Below are 20,305 nucleotides of genomic sequence, written 5' to 3'. Positions count from 1 at the left end.
AGAGGCAAAGTTGTAGAGAAGTATAGCTCAGGGTTGGGTCATAAAAAATATCCCAAACGTTGAATATCCCAGGGAGCACCATTAAATCCATTATAGCAAAATGGAAAGAATATGGCACCACTACAAACCTGACAAGAGAAGGCCTCCTACCAAAACTCACAGACCGTGCAAGGAGGGCGTTAATCAGAGATGCAACAAAGACACCAACGATAATGCTGAGGGAGCTGCAAAGATCCACAGTAGAGATGGGAGTATCTGTCCATAGGACCACTTTAAGCCATACACTCCACAGAGTGGGGCTTTATGGAAGAGTGGCCAGAAAAAAAGTCACTGCTTAAGAAAACACGTTTGGAGTTTGCCCAACAGCATGTGGCAGACTCCCCAAACACATGGAAGAAGATTCTCTGGTCAAATGAGACAAGAATTGAACTTTTTGGCCATCATGGGAAATGCGGTGTGTGGCGCAAACCCAACACCCTGAGAACACTATTCCTACAGTGAAGCATGGAGGTGGCAGCATCATGCTGTGGGGAAGTTTTTCATCTGCAGGGACAGGAAAGCTGGTCAGGACTGAAGGAAAGATGGATGCCACTAAATACAGGGCAATTCTGGAGGAAAACCTGTTTGAGTCGGCCAGAGGTTTGAGACTGGGACGAAGGTTAGCGGTCTAGCAGCACAATGACCCTAAACATACTGCTAAAGCTACACTGGAGTGGTTTAAAGGGAAACATTTAAATGTTTTGGAACGGCCTAGTCAAAGCCCAGACCTCAATCCAATTGAAAATCTGTGGCATAACTTGAAGATTGCTGTACACCAACACAACCCATCTAGCTTGAAGGAGCTGGAGCAGTTTTGCCTTGAGGAATGGGTAAAAATCTCAGTGGCTAGATGTGCTAAGCTAATAGAGACATACCCCAAGAGACTTGCATCTGTAATTGTAGCAAAAGGTGGCTCTATATAGTGTTGACTTTTTTTGGGGGGATACTTATGCACACTCCAGATTTCTGTTTTTTCATCATAATTATTATTTGTCACAATACAAAAACAATGTGCCTCTTTAAAGTGGTAAGCATGTTGTGTAAATCAAATGGTGCTAACCCCCCAAAAATCCATTTTAATTCCAGCTTGTAATGCAACAAAACAGGACAAACACCAAGGGGGATGAATACTTTTGCAAGGCACTGTATATACCTGATTTGACAAGATACAAACATGATTTATATCACAAAAATCCTGCAAAAGAAACTCTCCAATAAGTGTAAGACTAACCACTGACTTGAAATTAAAACTGATACTGTTATTTCAAGCCCCTGGACATATCGGGCATGATATGAGAGTGTCAGTCACTTAAATACAAAATCATTTTTTCTGTATTCTATCATCAAATTGCTCCTTTCTAAATGTCTTCTTATTTGCTACTGCCACAATGCATATAGGGCATGGAAAAATTATAATGTTATGTCATCTACAGTGGGTGGTTTCATTCCCAAAAGAGCTTAAATCTGATTCCAACATCTCATTCTCTCTAGCCGCTTTATCCTGTTCTACAGGGTCGCAGGAGCCTATCCCAGCTGACTACGGGCGAAAGGCGGGGTACACCCTGGACAAGTCGCCAGGTCATCACAGGGCTGACACATAGACACAGACAACCGTTCACATCTACGGTCAATTTAGAGTCACCAGTTAACCTAACCTGCATGTCTTTGGACTGTGGGGGAAACCAGAGCACCCGGAGGAAACCCACGCGGACAACATGCAAACTCCGCACAGAAAGGCCCTCGCCGGCCACGAGGCTCGAACCCGGACCTTCTTGCTGTGAGGCGACAGCGCTAACCACTACACCACCGTGCCGCCCTGATTCCAACATTTATTTTTCATTTACCTTCCTCACCATATAGCTGCCAGTTGTTTTCTGAGACACAGAATTATTTAATATATTTCTTCAATATAATTTCTGTTGATTGTGCTACCTTTCATGAAAGTCTTAGTGCTTGGTACGTTGATGAATTTTGTCTTCTGGAGCCAAACTGTGGTATTGTTTGGGTCTTTTTTTTTTTAATCTTAATAATAGATATATCTAGTCTACTTGGGGTCATTTGAATGTATAAAATATTTTACTCACTGCATTCTTCCATAAATTTTTGTTTTCGTTAAATTAGATTACATTTGTATTTCTTGCATGGCACGTATAGGTGTGTCCTTAATGGTTAAAGCTGTCCAAGTGTGGACTTCAAATATTGATATTAGGATTGCATGTCCAGGTTAAAGCTGATTTGATATTGTCCTAGTGTATTTGGATTTTGGGAGTGTGCATGTTTCTACTTTGTCATGATCTTATCAAAAATGGAACCAACCATGAAGAATACTTAAAATAGGTTTTCAAATAAGATGTAATAACTTGATTTTCCTAATTATGCTAATATTTCAATTAATGTGAAAGTAATTTCTGAATAATGGATGAAGCTAATTATAGTGCTCTAATAGCCTTACCTACATTAACAATTTTTTCCGACTCTTCTGCTCCAAAACCTCTCAGTGGTGTGACCTAAACTTGACCCAATGCTGGAAATGGGTTTGCCTTTAGAAAACCCAGAGGGTTGGGCTTTATAGACTAACACTACAACACACATAGTGTTAAAAACATCTTAGTTAGTCTTAATGCTACAGTGCTTTATTCATATTGTCATAGTGTTGTTTTGTTTTGCTACATGCACCCAAGTCAGCTTTTCTGCATTTCATTTTCAAAAAATTTGAAGTTTAAGTTTGTCACATAGTTGCCATAGTTTGTGACAGGGGACGAATACAGGGCAAAGCCCCAATTGATTTTCAACCCTTTCGAGTTGGCAAAGATTTTTTTGTTTTGTTTTACACCGGATACCCTTCCTGACGGAACCCTCCCCAATCTCTCCGGTCTTAGGACCAGCACTAAGTATGCACTAGCTTGTACAATCCCGGTGGCTGGATATTTTTACCTAATCTGCATGTCTGTGAACAGGTTTGAAACATGCTACGTGATAGTGGACTAATGAACACTTTCAGAATCAGGTGTAGCTAATTCTTAAACTGTGGTTTAAAGTAAGCCCAGCTTGCGTTGCAATAAGTAATTCAATTATTTAAACGTTTGATATGCTATTAATATGCTTTAATATACAGGTACTGGGGCGGCACGATGGTGTAGTGGTTAGCGCTGTTGCCTCACAGCAAGAAAGTCTGGGTTCAAGCCCCGTGGCCAGTGAGGGCCTTTCTGTGCGGAGTTTGCATGTTCTCCCCGTGTCCGCGTGGGTTTCCTCCGGGTGCTCCGGTTTCCCCCATAGTCCAAAGACATGCAGGTTAGGTTAACTGGTGACTCCAAATTGACCATAGGTGTGAATATGAGTGTGAATGGTTGTCTGTGTCTATGTGTCAGCCCTGTGATGACCTGGCGACTTGTCCAGGGTGTACCCCGCCTTTCGCCCGTAGTCAGCTGGGATAGGCTCCAGCTTGCCTGCGACCCTGTAGGACAGGATAAAGCGGCTAGAGATAATGAGATAAGATGAGATACAGGTACTATAATTGCAACAATTATTTTTGCTTCTCACATGGGTTCTGGGTTAAGTACCTTGATAATCCATCCATCCATTATCTGTAACCGCTTATCCTGTGCAGGGTCACAGGCAAGCTGGAGCCTATCCCAGCTGACTATGGGTGAGAGGCGGGGTACACCCTGGACAAGTCACTAGATCATCGCAGAGCTGACACACAGAGACAAACAACCATTCACACTCACATTCACACTTATGGTCAATTTAGAGCCACCAATTAGCCTAACCTGCATGTCTTTGGACTGTGGGGAAAACCAGAGCACCCAGAGGAAACCCATGCAGACACGGGGAGAACATGCAAACTCCACACAGAAAGCCTGTGAAAGGTGTGTATTCCTGTCTCACACCTAGTGTTTCTGGAATAGACTCCAGATTCACCACAAACCTGACCAGGATAAAGCAGATACTGGCAATGTTGCAATAAGACATGTTACAATGTGCAGTTATCAACAAGATGTGGCAAAATCAAAAGAAGGTAAATATGTTGAAGGTTTTTCCATGATACTCTCAGTCTACAGACATAATCTGAAGAAGACATTGTATGACATCTGGCAAAGTTTACGGATATGACACAAAGAATTGGGGGCAAAATGAACTGAGAGGATCCAATTAAGTAATAACTAAAGTCATATAAATAAGTATATTTTTATACAGTATGTACATCAAATTTAAAAAATCTTAACAGAAACCTTTACAATTTTTGCAACCTGTGATAATGAAGGGTCTGTGAAACCTATCAATCTACAACGTGAATATCTTTTGGTATTAGATACACTTCTTTGTCTTCTTTATTAAACCCTTGCATTCAACTGTAAAAGCTTGAGAATAATCATTTTCATTAGATGTGACAGTGTATGACATTTTGCAGATGAAGCTGGATATATCGTGTATAGATTGGTAGATAAGCGTGCACTGACCTTTGGTGAGGTTTCAAATCTCAGCCATTAAAAATCCCTTCCTCGGTTCCTCTACCTCTCTATAATCTAGCTCATGGTCTGGCTATATTGCATAAGTATACCACATAAACTTGTTTTGCATTAGTTTGTAAATTGCTTCTCATATTGCTCATGTTCTTTTATGTTCATCCAGAACAGTATCAGAGGGCATTACTTAAATTTTATTTACTTGAAAATGTCATTTAGCAAGTGAAAATGTAATGAATATCCAGCGGTGCTTGAAAGTTTGTGAACCCTTTAGAATTTTCTATGTTTCTGCATAAATGTGACCTAAAACTTCATCAGATTTTCACACAAGTCCTAAAAGTAGATAAAGAGAACCCAGTTAAACAAATGAGACAAAAATATTATACTTGGTCATTTATTTATTGAGGGAAATGATCCAATATTGCATATCTGTGAGTGGCAAAAGTATGTGAACTTTTGCCTTCAGTATCTGGTGTGACCCCCTTGTGCAGCAATAACTGCAACTAAACGTTTCCAGTAACTGTTGATCAGTCCTGCACACCGGCTTGGAGGAATTTTAGCCCATTCCTCTGTACAGAACAGCTTCAACTCTGGGAAGTTGGTGGGTTTCCTCACATGAACTGCTTGCTTCAGGTCCTTCCACAACATTTCGATTGGATTAAGGTCAGGACTTTGACTTGGCCATTCCAAAACATTAACTTTATTCTTCTTTAACCATTCTTTGGTAGAACGACTTGTGTGCTTAGGGTTGTTGTCTTGCTGCATGACCCACCTTCTCTTGAGATTCAGTTCATAGACAGATGTCCTGATATTTTCCTTTAGAATTCGCTGGTATAATTCAGAATTAATTGTTCCATCAATGATGGCAAGCTGTCCTGGCCCAGATGCAGCAAAACAGGCCCAAACCATGATGCTACATGTTACTACATGATAAACTATATGTTTCACAGATGGGATAAGGTTCTTATGTTGAAATGCAGTGTTTTCCTTTCTCCAAACATAACGTTTGTCATTTAAACTAAAAAGTTCTATTTTGGTCTCATCTGTCCACAAAACACTTTTTCCAATAGCCTTGTCCACGTGATCTTTAGCAAACTGTAGACAAGCAGCAATGTTCTTTTTGGAGAGCAGTGGCTTTCTCTTTGCAACCCTGCCATGCACACCACTGTTGTTCAGTGTTCTCCTGATGGTGGACTCGTGGACATTAACATTAGCCAATGTGAGAGAGGCCTTCAGTTGCTTAGAAGTTACCCTGGGGTCCTTTGTGACCTCGCCGGCTATTACACGCCTCGCTCTTGGAGTGATCTTTGTTGGTCGACCACTCCTGGGGAGGGTAACAATGGTCTTGAATTTCCCCCATTTGTACACAATCTGTCTGACTGTGGATTGGTGGAGTCCAAACTCTTTAGAGATGGTTTTGTAACCTTTTCCAGCCTGATGAGCATCAACAACACTTTTTCTGAGGTCCTCAGAAATCTCCTTTGTTTGTGCCATGATACACTTCCACAAACATGTGTTGTAAAGATCAGACTTTGATAGATCCCTGTTCTTTAAATAAAACAGGGTGCCCACTCACACCTGATTGTCATCCCATTGATTGAAAACACCTGACTCTAATTTCACCTTCAAATTAACTGCTAATCCTAGAGGTTCACATACTTTTGCCACTCACAGATATGTAATATTGGATCATTTTCCTCAATAAATAAATGACCAAGTATAATATTTTTGTCTCATTTGTTTAACTGGTTTATCTTTATCTACTTTTAGGACTTGTGTGAAAATCTGATGATGTTTTAAGTCATATTTATGCAGAAATATAGAAAATTCTAAAGGGTTCACAAACTTTCAAGCATCACTGTAGTCAAACTTATCGAGCATTTCTAATTATATGATTACAGTAAAACACATATGAGCTTATTAAACCAATTTGTATAGATTTCTTAGTCTTTTGGAAGATCATTTTGTGTCTTTCTAGAAATAAATGCTAAACGTAATTGGTAAAATTATCTGCTAACGGAACAAGATTTCGAGTTTGAATTAATCTTTTTTTTTTTTTATTTTAATCTGCCAAATTGGTCATACTAGATAAATTTGCCTATGTTCACGGTATTTCTACTTTTTTTTTTGAGTGAGACTAGCTGATGTGTGTATGTGTCTCTCTGTCTCCCACCCCTACCTCTTTTTCGCTCTTTTGTACTAGTGACCATGTCCCCCCTCGCCCTCCATGAGCCCAAACGAAGAAACCTGGAAACCCCAGGAGTATTACTTACATTATTTGCATTTGATTCTCAGAGCTTCTCAGCCATTCAAGCTTACAGAGTCACTGATGAGTGCCTGCCTGCAGAAGAGGCTGCATTGTTCTCCATAGGGAAAGGTACATGCTTCTCTTTTGTGTGTGTGTGTGTGTGTGTGTGTGTGTGTGTGAGAGAGAGAGAGAGAGAGAGAGAGAGAGAGAGAGAATGAATCTTTTCGTGCCTACTGATTTTCTGACTTGTTGCTGTGGTTCATCTTTCCTCTCTTCTCATAGCAGAGATGCTTATAAGATACCTGACTCATTTAGATTCCTCTGAGGACATCTACAGTATAGGTGCATATCCTGATGTACAAAATGAGAGTATGCATGTACCGTAGATCTGATTATTGGTTTGTACTGGTGTGCAGGAAAACAAGTATTCAATTATTATCCACACAAGTTCTTGGTTTTGCCATTTATCTTCTCAGCAAAGTAGTGTTGAGACCAAAGGTCAGAAAACTGAGAGCTTCGAGGTCAGAGTCTGTGAGTAGCCGTGTCACAATATTTTGAATGATCACCATGAGGACTGGAGGAACAGAACATATGGAGAGAGTTAAATGAGCAGTGTCCTTGCTTCCACTCCTGCTGTGTCAAATGTAACCTGCTGTTGCCCCAACATTTGACCCTAAAACAGAAACTCAGCTATTTTGGATTACACGCAGCTGCCTTCACTTAATATTAAAAGTTTCATGTCTCCCTTTCTAAATGTGTATGATACAATTATTATTTATACATTTTCTGGACCTGGAGATGAATGACCATATGCACTTAGAGCTCTTTTGACAGTGTTTGCACAAATAAGTCCAAATTTAGCTATACAATAAACAGTAAACTAACAGAAGGACATTCTCCATCTTGATCCATTTCCATCTCATGATTTTGCTCACAATATTTTTCACATGGCCTTTGTATTAAAATGTGCAGAACTTTGGGAAATGGACATATAAATGGTGGTGGTGGTGTGTGTGTGTGTGTGTGTGTGTGTGTGTGTGTGTGTGTGTGTGTGTGTGTGTGTGTGTGAATTTACTGGAGATTATTTGTGACTTAGAGTTAGCTGGTTTGTTTAATTGTTGTTTTGTTTTCCATAAAATGTCTCTGAGGATTTCTAGCATGATGTGTGCAGTTTAGGACAGCCATTATACCATTACAGCTGAATTAAACTAAACTTGTGATTTAAATGGGAATGTTATCATCAACCACAGAAGAAACCACAGTGTTACTGTCTTAAAGGATCCATATGTTTGGGTTACATGCATAGCATTTTATAGCAAAAAACAATAAATGAAACTGTAGTGTCTTTGGTTGAATTCCAAGCAACAGTCAATTTAACTGAAAAAATATTTTTTTAAATGTCTTTAAAAAATACATTAATTGAAAAAAAGATTTCCCTGCATGAGCACCCTGCTGTCTGAACCTTCCAGTTTCTGTAATAAACACTTAAGCTTGATGATTCAGAGATTTCAGGCTGTGGCTCAATATCTGCTTTTAATTAAATGTAATTTTCTTTTCTATAATTTTCTTGCACATTTACTGGAGTGAAGGTACCGATATGCCTCTGACCTGACATTATAAAGTTATTTATAATCTTATTATTGCTAAACTTTAAAAAAAAAAAAACCTTATCATTTATTCTCCTAATCTTCAGTGGTAGAAAGCTGGAGTAAAGTAATATTACTGTGTTTTAACGTTGTTTTTGTGTGTTCTCAAATTTCTGTACTTGTAGACTGGCATCTAGCTACACTTTAATAGGAATACTTGTGCATTTATGCAGTTCTCCAATCAGCCACTCATGTGGCAGCAGTACAATGCATAAAATCAGGAAGATACAGGTTATACGCCTGTCAAAGGCCTGTGAAGAAGAAGAAGAAGAAGACACCTTTATTTGTCACATGCACACTTCAAGCACAGTGAGATTCATCCTCTCCATTTAACCCATCTGAAGCAGTGAACACATGCACCCAGAGCAGTGGGCAGCCACACTACAGCGCCCGGGGAGCAGTCAGGGGTTAAGTACCTTGCTCAAGGGCACTTCAGCCCGTGGCCACCCCACGTTAACCTAACTGCATATCTTTGAACTGTGGGGGAAACCGAAGCACCCAGAGGAAACCCACGCTGACACGGGGAGAACATGCAAACTCCGCACAGAAAGGCCCCCGTTGGCCACTGGACTCGAACCCAGAACCTTCTTGCTGTGAGGCAACAGTGCTAACCACTACACCACCGTGCCACCCCATGCAAATACTATTAAGTACTGTGCTGTGAAATTGCTTTCTCTTATCTGAATTTGTGAATTTTTGCACATTTTTCTCACTGTATATCTCGTCAGATTTTACTGTATTAGTAGAGAGAGAGAGAGAGTCTATAAGGAAAACTCACAAAAAGATTTGTTGCTTCTTTCATTTCTTTGCTGTGTATAGTATCGTTTTCAATCTTGCAAACTTCAGATAATTTTACAAACCCCCAGATAATGTAACCAAATGAAAGGGTAAATTGGGATTAGCTGTTTGAGTGCTTTGGTTTACGAGCAGCCCTGTTTTGGGCCAGCCCTGCCCAATATAAATCTAACTTTATCCCTTACAATCAGAGTTAACTTGATAGCACACAAGATGTAAAGTCAGACACATCATGCCACAAAGAAAATTAATTCCATAAGACCTCTGGGGGAAAAATGTTATTGAAGTCTACCAGTCTGGAAAAGATTATCAAAAACAAATTAAAAAAAAAAGTGTCTGGGGCACCACCAACCATAATCGGAGCCATATTGTCCAAATGGAGAAGGTTGGAATAGTCATCTCTTGTCTCAAATCAATTTAGTGATCATGACTCTACTATCAGAAAGGTAGTGGCATCCATGGCAGAGTTGCAAAGCAGAAACCATTGCTCTCTAGGAAGAACATTCATGCTCATCTCAGGTTTGCCAAGAAGCACCTGGGTGATCCTCAAGAATTCTGGAATAGCATTCTATGGGCAGATTAATAACATGGACCACTTGATGTCTGGCAAAAATTAAACACTGTATTTCATTCCAATCTCATACCAACAGTCAAGCACTGTGATGGTATGGTGATAGTTTGGGGATGCTTTTCTGCATCAGGAATTGGACACATTGCCATCACAGAAGGAGCCATGAATTCTGCTCTGTATCAGAGAACAACAGTCGGAGGGACTAACATTAACATCATACTCCTTTACAGTATGTATAGAAATCTTTTACATTTAAGGCTTTTACATTTAATCTTTTACATTATAATTGCTAGGAATCCACTTTACTCTCTGGCAGTATGAGTCTGGTCTCCCATGAGTGTGTGCCACATCTATGGTGCACTCTGTGTACTGAAGTCCTTATGCTCCTTGCTGTGCTATTGCTAACAGCTGTGGAGTGGGAATTTGAGAAGAGAAAGATGAGGAGACCTGATCCAATTTGGACACTGGAAAACTTTTCACAGCTCTTTTTGAGGTTTATGTGGATTTAAGATTAAGATTTGGCAGTTAGCTCACTGGTTATTAGTCAATATAGTTTGAAGAGGCCCCTGATACAGTCTACACTTTTGTGAATATACATACATTCATACTGCCCAGCCAAGAAAAAAAAAAGGTTGCACACCCTAATATTGCACTGGACCACCTTTACTTTGGATTACAGTGTGCATTCACCATGGCATTGTTTCAACAACCTTATGCAACATCTCAACATTTATTTCAACCCAGAGTTCCATTAGGGTTTTTTTCTTGTTTGTTTTTTTGTTTGTTTTGTTTTGTTTTACTGAGATCTTGTCTTGATGATAGGAGAGTCAGGCCACTCTGTAAAGTCTACTCTTGCACATCCCAAAGAGTTTCAATGAGGTTAAGGTCAGGACTTTGTGGTGGCCAATTCATGTGGAATGAAATGCTACTGAATTCTCTGGGCCTGAGCTCCTCTAAAATGGACTGGTGCAAAGTGGAAAAGTGTAATGTGGTCTAATGAGTTGAATTGTTTTTGGAAATCATGGACATTGTGTCATCCATGCTAAAGAGGAAAAGGACCATACAGATTGTTACCAGCACAAAGCAAAAGCCAGCATATGTGATGGTATGGAGGTGTTAATGCCCATGGCATGGGTAACTTGCATATCTGTGAAGGTACTATTAACACTGAAAGGTATGTACAGATTTTGGAGCAAAGTATGCTGCCATCCAGATGATGTCTTTTTCAGGGACGTCCCTGCTTCCACCAGCAAGGCAATGCCAAGCCACATTGTGTGTGTTACAACAGCATGGCTTTGTAGTAAGAGTACAGGTGCTAAACTGGTCTGCCTGCCTCCCATTAAAAATATGTGGTGTATTATGACGTGCAAAATACAACAATGGAGACCCTGGATGGTTGAGCAACTGAAGTCATATATCAAGCAAGAATGAATTTCATGTTCAAAACTTCAACAATTAGTGTCCTCAGTTCCCAAATGCTTACTGAGTGTTGTTAGAAGAAAAGGTGATGTAACACAGTAATAAACATGCCCCTGTCTCAACTTTTTTGGAATGAGTTACAGGCATCAAATTCAGAATGAGTGTATATTTAATAATAATAATAAATGGGCGGCATGGTGGTACAGTGCAGGGGTGTCCAAACTGATCCATAAAGGGCCGTGTGGCTGCAGGTTTTCATTCCAGCCATGCAGCAGCACACCTGACTTGGTTCATTCAATCAACTAAACTGTCTTCACACAGTCAAATACTTGCAGCCACACCCACCCTTGATTAAAGGGTGGGTGTGTCAGTTGATTGAATAAGCCAAATTAGGTGTGCTGCTGCATGGCTGGAATGAAAATCTGCAGCCACACGGCCCTTTATGGATCAGTTTGGACACCCCTGGTATAGTGGTTAGCGTTGTCGCCTCACAGCAAGAAGGTCCAGGTTCGAGCCCCGTGGTCGGCGAGGGCCTTTCTGTGCGGAGTTTGCATGTTCTCCCCGTGTCCACGTGGGTTTCCTCTGGGTGCTCCGGTTTCCCCCACAGTCCAAAGACATGCAGGTTAGGTTAACTGGTGACTCTAAATTGACTGTAGGTGTGAGTGTGAATGGTTGTCTGTGTCTATGTGTCAGCCCTGTGATGACCTGGCGACTTGTCCAGGGTGTACCCCGCCTTTCGCCCGTAGTCAGCTGGGATAGGCTCCAGCTTGCCTGCGACCCTGTGGAACAGGATAAAGCGGCTAGAGATGATGAGATGAGATGAGGATAATAATAATAATAATAATAATAATAAACAATTAAGTTAATCAGTTTGAACGTTAAATATCTTGTCTTTGTATTGTATTTACTTCAATATAGGTTGAAAGGATTCGCAAATCATTGCATTCTGTTTTTATTTACAGTGGTGCTTGAAAGTTTGTGAACCCTTTAGAATTTTCTATATTTCTGTATAAATATGAACTAAAACATCATCAGATTTTCACACAAATCCTAAAAGCAGATAAAGAGAACCCAGTTAAACAAATGAGACAAAAATATTATACTTGGTCATTTATTTATTGAGGAAAATGATCCAATATTACATATCTGTGAGTGGCAAAAGTATGTGAACCTCTAGGATTAGCAGTTAATTTGAAGGTGAAATTAGAGTCAGGTGTTTTCAATCAATGGGATGACAATCGGGTGTGAGTGGGCACCCTGATTTATTTAAAGAACAGGGATCTATCAAAGTCTGATCTTCACAACACATGTTTGTGGAAGTGATTCATGGCACGAACAAAGGAGATTTCTGAGGACCTCAGAAAAAGCGCTGTTGATGCTCATCAGGCTGGAAAAGGTTACAAAACCATCTCTAAAGAGTTTGGACTCCACCAATCCACAGTCAGACAGATTGTGTACAATTGGAGGAAATTCAAGACCATTGTTACTCTCCCCAGGAGTGATCGACCAACAAAATTCACTCCAAGAGCAAGGCGTGTAATAGTCGGCGAGGTCACAAAGGACCCCAGGGTAACTTCTAAGCAACTGAAGGCCTCTCTCACATTGGCTAATGTTAATGTTCATGAGTCCACCATCAGGAGAACACTGAACAACAATGGTGTGCATGGCAGGGTTGCAAGGAGAAAGCCACTGCTCTCCAAAAAGAACACTGCTGCTCATCTGCAGTTTGCTAAAGATCATGTGGACAAGCCAGAAGGCTATTGGAAAAATGTTTTGTGGACGGATGAGACCAAAATAGAACTTTTTGCTTTAAATGAGAAGCGTTATGTTTGGAGAAAGGAATATACTGCATTCCAGCATAAGAACCTTATCCCATCTGTGAAACATGGTGGTGGTAGTATCATGGTTTGGGTCTGTTTTGCTACATCTGAGCCAGGATGGCTTGCCATCATTGATGGAACAATGAATTCTGAATTATACCAGCAAATTCTAAAGGAAACTGTCAGGTCATCTGTCCATGAACCGAGGCTACATCCACACGACAACGGCAACGAGATGTTATTTAAAAATATATCGCGTCCAAATGGGCAACGATCAGTAAAATATCAGGTCCATATGGCAACGCAACACTTGCTGAAAACGATGCAATACACATGCCACACCTCTAGGGGCGCTGTAATACGGTCTCTTCGGAGACACCAGAACAATAGAAGAAGTAAGGACGCATGTGCATAAACTATTATGCGCGAGACTTCATATTAGCCACAAAGTCAGGAAAATCTGTTCGTAAAATTACATTATAATGACCAAATACAATGAAAAGTATTTTTCCAGTCTCACCTGTGAAAGGTAATCCCATGTGATCTCGTTTGGACGGCAAACATGTTGGTACAGTTAAACGCAGCTAATCTTTATTCTCCGCTTTGACCTCTCCAGCATGGCGGCGAGGATGACGTATGATTCTACGCGGAAGGCGGCGTCTTTAATGGTCCGGAATAAATTGAATGCTACACGTTGATGGATTAATTTGCTCCTCTACGCCCTTTTTGAGGGATGTATTGTAGGACTTAAACCAACACCTGAAGAGGTGAGATCGCTCCTTTTTTTCCCTATTTTTGCTGGCGGGATTGACTCTGCCCTAAGGGCTATTCTCTCTCTCTCTCTCTCTCTCTCACTTTGCACCATTACACAATAAATATTCACAGTGAAAATATTTTGTAAGCGTGTTTCATGAACCAAGTTATAAGATTTGTTGACAACTCGCATCGCATCGTAATGAGAAGATCATTGGCACTACTGGTGTTAAGAATCAGACCATTTCATAAATGAATATTTTGCTGTAGAGCTGCAGTGTTTGTACAATTGCATGTTTTTGCTTCACTATTACTGTCACTATTCTGCTTCTTGCATTACTACTGTGAACTAACACTGAACATAATAATAATAATAATAATAATATCCAAGCTCGTGTTTCACTCTCACTAGTGCTCTGTAAGGCTTTTTCCTGGTGATATCCTGGTGATATTCGTTACACTTCTACCCGGCGTGAAGCACTCACAGTCATGTGGTTGTGACGTCATCGTAAACAAATCCGTTCTACTCATCCAGACGACTTCACAACAGCAACGTTGCCAGATCTTTCCACTCTGGAACCCGTTCTCAAAAAGATTGCGTTTTGGGCACCCAAAACGCCGGTGCCGTGTGGACGCCAGGCCTAAACGATAAGCAATTGTATCGGAGTCACCTGAATCTGTTGCCGTGTGGACAGGGCCTGAGCCCATGTTTACATTAGACCGTATCAGCGGATCATCAGATTAATGTTTTTAAAACGATTAGTGTGCACACAGCAACACCAATACACGATTTGCGTGCACACAGCAATACCAATACACGGATACGCTCGGCTCCACAGGCATCCTGCGCTCCAAATCACTCCGCCCTGAACAGCGAGTGCCCTCTGGAGGGTGCGCACTCTGGCCTTGCGCAGCTCACAGAGCACGCGAGTGAAGTGAACAAGCTGTGATTCGGGACTGAGCCGCTGTGTGTGTGATCCCAGCGCATATCACTTACCACTTGCAAGTGGAAGGATGGCAAGCCTAAAGACAATCATAACTACACAATGGGCAGTATTTGCATCAGTATTTGCAGTATTTTCATACTTTTATACTCTTTAATGAAAGGTGATACAAGGCGGAAGTCCGCGCCGTTTTTCAGCAGTCGCGTCACATGACCAACGCCAGCGAATCAGGAAGGTGGATGTCACAGTGACATTGTCCAATGAGACGCCAGCTAGAGCTCGGCACAGCGTATCCGCGTATTCTGAATGTTTACACAGCACCGGAGCTGACACGATCTGGATTGAATACGTGGACGCTGGCGGATTCCCGTTTCCCGGCGTTTCCAGGCGGTTTAATGTAAACGGACAGTGCATCTGTGAAGAAAACGAGACAGATACGGTCTAATGTAAACGTAGCCTGAATCTCAAGAGAAGGTGGGTCATGCAGCAAGACAACGACCCTAAGCACACAAGTCGTTCTACCAAAGAATGGTTAAAGAAGAATAAAGCTAATATTTTGGAATGGCCAAGTCAAAGTCCTGACCTTAATCCAATCGAAATGTTGTGGAAGGACCTGAAGCGAGCAGTTCATGTGAGGAAACCCACCAACATCCCAGAGTTGAAGCTGTTCTGTATGGAGGAATGGGCTAAAATTCCTCCAAGCCGGTGTGCAGAACTGATCAACAGTTACCGCAAACGTTTAGTTGCAGTTATTGCTGCACAAGGGGGACACACCAGATACTGAAAGCAAAGGTTCACATACTTTTGCCACTCACAGATATGTAATATTGGATCATTTTCCTCAATAAATAAATGACCAAGTATAATATTTTTGTCTCATTTGTTTAACTGGGTTCTCTTTATCTACTTTTAGGACTTGTGTGAAAATCTGATGATGTTTTAGGTCATATTTATGCAGAAATATAGAAAATTCCAAAGGGTTCACAAACTTTCAAGCACCACTGTACATTTTACACAGTGTCCTAACTTTTTTGGAATTGGGGTTGTACAGGAATCTCTACCCCTCAATAAAAGATTTGTTGATAAAAGTGTAATTGGGAAAATGCTCTCTTTATTGTGAGATATGGTATGTATATATTATTAGTAGCTGGAAAGCCTGAAAAATATTTTTATGTGCATGTTAGTGGAGTCTAGGGCCACACATCAAGCGTATTTATATGCACCTTGCCTCACTCTTGTGTCGAATGTACATTCATGTCAACTACTGCACAAAGTTTTATCAATAGTCTGCCAGAATTATCAACTTGAACGGGCTCACCGTCAGATCTGACAGAACTTGATCATGCAATTACTGTAAATACTTAGTGTGAGTGTTCAGCCATACCCTAGATAATGTAGTTCCACTTGAAAGAAAAATAATTAGAGAGAAAAAGCTAGCACCGTGGTATAATAATCACGCATGCACCTTAAAACAGACCACTCAAAAATTAGAACATAAATGTCATGAAACAAAATTGGTAGTATTCCAGTTACCATAGACGGAGAGCCTACTGAACTATAGAAAGGTGCATAGTGCTGTTAGATCAGCATATCTCCCTACCCTAATAAAAGATAACAAAAAAAAAATCCTAGATTCTTATTTAATCCTGGAGCAAAATTAACTAGAAATAAGACCACCACAGAAACATGCACACCTTCAATATGTAGTTGCGACAATATCATGAATTTTTTCAATGGCAAAATTGAAAATCCATCCATTATCTGTAGCCGCTTATCCTGTTCTACAGGGTCACAGGCAAGCTGGAGCCTATCCCAGCTGACTATGGATGAGAGGCAGGATACACAAGTCACTAGGTCATCACAGGGCTGACACAGAGACAAACAACCATTCACACTCACACCTACGGTCAATTAGAGCCACCAATGAGCCTAACCTGCATGTCTTTGGATGGTGGGGGAAACTGGAGCACCCGGAGGAAACCCACACAGACACGGGGAGAACATGCAAACTCCACACAGAAAGGCCCTCACCAGCCGCTGAGCTTGAACCCAGGATCTTCTTGCTGTGAGGCAACAGTGCTAACCACTACACCACCTTGCCGCCCCCAAAACTGAAAATTTCAGGCAAAAAAAAAAAAAAATCAAACTATTCATTTAAAGCCAGACAATTTTCTAAGTAACCCTACATATAACAGTATAACTATGTCAGACCAATGATTAGAATGTTTTATTCCTTTTCAAGAGACCAAACTAATTTCACTAATTTCCTCATCAGAATCTTCAACTTGAGTACTAAATCCCTTACTGACACAATTTTTCAAACAAATGTTACCATAAGCAATCAAACCTTTTCTAAAAATAATCAGGTCTTCCCTTAGCACTGGCTATCCTAAATAAATCCTTTAAACTAGCAGTTTTCAAACCTCTGATTAAAAAACTTGACCAATATTAAACCTCCCCTTTATCTTCAAGATCTTAGAGAAAAAAAATAAACTATGACACAGCAGTTATGGGGTGGCACGGTGGTGTAGTGGTTAGCGTTGTCACCTCACAGCAAAAAGGTCCGGGTTCGAGCCCCGTGACTGACGAGGGCCTTTCTGTGCGGAGTTTGCATGTTTTCTCCCCGTGTCCGTGTGGGTTTCCTCTGGGTGCTCCAATTTCCCCCAAAGTCCAAAGACATGCAGGTTAGGTTAACTGGTGACTCTAAATTGACCGTAGGTGTGAATGTGAGTATGAATGGTTGTCTGTGTTTATGTGTCAGCCCTGTGATGACCTGGCGACTTGTCCAGGGTGTACCCCGCCTTTGGCCCGTTGTCAGCTGGGATAGGCTCCAGCTTGCCTGCAACCCTGTAGAAGGATAAAGCGGCTAGAGATAATGAGATGAGACAGCAGTTTTGCTCATATCGACTTAGAAATAACATTCACAAAATGCATCAGTCAGGATTTAGACCTCATCATAACACAGAGACAGCACTGGTTAAAGTAGTAAATGACCTACTACTGACCTCTGATCAAGGTTGCGTCTCCTTGCTTGTGTTGCTTGAACTTAGTGCAGCTTTCCACTGTTCCACTGATAAGAAATGTAATGTCGCTACACGATGTTGAAAAACTAGTTCATGCCTTTGTTGCCTCTAGGTTGGATTACTGTAATGCCTTACTGTCTGGGTTTTCTAGTAGGTGCATTAACAAAATCCAGTTAGTCCACAATGCAGCAGCAAGAGTCCTTACTAGAAACAGAAGATATGACCACATCACTCCTATTTTATCAACACTGCATTGGCTCCCAATCAAATTTCACATTAATTATATAAACTACTAGTATTGACCTATAAAATACTGGATGGTCTCGCACCACAGTACCTGAGTGAAATTTGGTCACTTATGACCTGCCACACCTACTACATCAAAAGGTGCAGGCTATTTGTTGATACCTCAGATAGTGAAGACTACAGCAGGGGCAGAGCTTTTTCTTATAAAGCCCCTCAGTTATGGAACAGCCTTCCAAGTCAAGTTCAGGACACAGTCTCAGTGTTTAATTCTAGGCTGAAAATATTTGTTTAGTCAAGCCTTTTGTTAATAGCTTTTTAGCACTGGGCAGCACAGTGGTGTAGTGGTTAGCACGGTCGCCTCACAGCAAGAAGGTTCCGGGTTAGAACCCAGTGGCCGGCGAGGGCCTTTCTGTGTGGAGTTTGCATGTTATCCCCGTGTCTGCATGGGTTTCCTCCGGGTGCTCCGGTTTCCCCCACAATCCAAAGACATGCAGTTAGGTTGACGTGGGGCGGCCTTGGTCTGAGGTGCCCTTGAGCAAGGTACCTGACCCCTGACTGCTCCCCGGGCGCTCTGGTGTGGCTGCCCATTGCTCTGTGTGCGTGTGTGTGTTTTCACTGCTTCAGATGGGTTAAATGCAGAGGATGAATTTCACTGTGCTTGAAGTGTGCATGTGACGAATAAAGGTTTTTCTTATTTTTTAGGTACAGGAGCAGCTCTGGAGGGTTCTCGGTAATAAAGTGTTTTGGTAACCTGGGATGTCTAATGGTTAGAGCCTTGGGACCAAAAGGTCACTGGTTCAATTCCCAGGACCAGCAGGAATGGCTGAAGTGCCCTTAAGCAAGACACCTAACCCCCAGCTGCTCCTCAGGCTGCTCTGGGTGCGTTGTATGTCGCTCTGGATAAGAGTGTCTGCTAAATGCCTGTAATGTAATGTAATGTTTGGATGCTGGGTGGATTTTAATCAACTAATTATGTGACTTATGAAGTTAATTGGTTGGACCAGTTCTTATTTAGGGGTTTCACACGAAAGGGGGTGAATACCTATGCACACTCCAGATTTCTGTTTTTTTTATTTTATTGTTTGTGTCACAATAAAACAACAATTTGCACCTTTAAAGTTGTAGGCATGTTGTGTAAATAAAATGGTGCTAACCCTCCAAAAATCCATTTTAATTACAGCTTGTAATGCGACAAAACAGGACAAACATCAAGGCAAGGCAAGTTTATTTATATAGCACATTTCATACACAATGGCAGTTCAATGTGCTTTACAGAAGTAAAAACAAAAACAGTATACAATGGAGAAATAAAATTACATAAAATAATTTTATTTTTATTCTAAAACAATTAATTAAAAGAAATTAAAAGAATTAAAAGAAAATAATAAGAATTAAACAATAGTAGAAATAAAATAAAGTAGAAATAGAAGGAGGAGAAAGAAAAAAGGAAACCAGCAGAATAGAATAAAGAATAAAATAGAATAGAGTTAAAATTAAAGTAAATTTAAAACATGCAGAGAAAGTAAAAATTATTTTTTAAAAAAGACAATATTAATTATTTAACAGAAAGCATCTGAAAACAGCTTGGTCTTTAACCTAGATTTAAAACTGCCAACAGCAGGAGCATTTTTGATGTCCTCTGGCAGTTGGTTCCATAGCTGTACTGCATAGTAGCTAAAAGCTGCTTCACCATACTTTGTTTTAACAACTGGTTTTAATAGTAAATTTTTCTGTTTTGATCTGGTAGATCTGATTGGGTTAGGCCGCTGCAACATATCAGAGAGGTAATTGGGCCCTGTACCATTTAGAGATTTGTACACCAGCAGCAATACTTTAAAGTCAATTCTGTAGCTTACTGGAAGCCAGTGTAGGGACCTTAGAATTGGAGTAATGTGCTCTGTTCTTTTAGTTCGTGTGAGAACCCTAGCCGCTGCATTTTGAACCAGCTGAAGTCGTTTGATGGTCTTTTTTGGCAGGCCTGTGAAAAGGCCATTGCAGTAATCAACCCTACTAGAGATGAAGGCATGTATTAGTTTTTCCAGATCATTTTTTGACATAAGTCCTCTTAATTTGGAAATGTTTTTTAGGTGATAAAATGCCGTTTTAGTGATTGCTTTCATGTGACTATCAAAGTTTAGCTCGCTGTCAATGAAAACACCAAGATTTTTAACCATTTCTTTAGTTTTCATCCCTATTGTGTCAAGAATAGTGGTAATCTTGAGTCTTTCATCTTTTTTTCCAAATATAATTACTTCTGTTTTATCTGTGTTCAGCTGAAGAAAATTTTGTGACATCCAGCTATTGATTTGATCGATACACTGGTAGAGACATTCAA

The sequence above is a fragment of the Neoarius graeffei genome, chromosome 21, assembly GCF_027579695.1.
Source record: "Neoarius graeffei isolate fNeoGra1 chromosome 21, fNeoGra1.pri, whole genome shotgun sequence".
Classification (NCBI taxonomy): Eukaryota; Metazoa; Chordata; class Actinopteri; order Siluriformes; family Ariidae; genus Neoarius; species Neoarius graeffei.
This window is presented reverse-complemented; position numbering follows the sequence as displayed.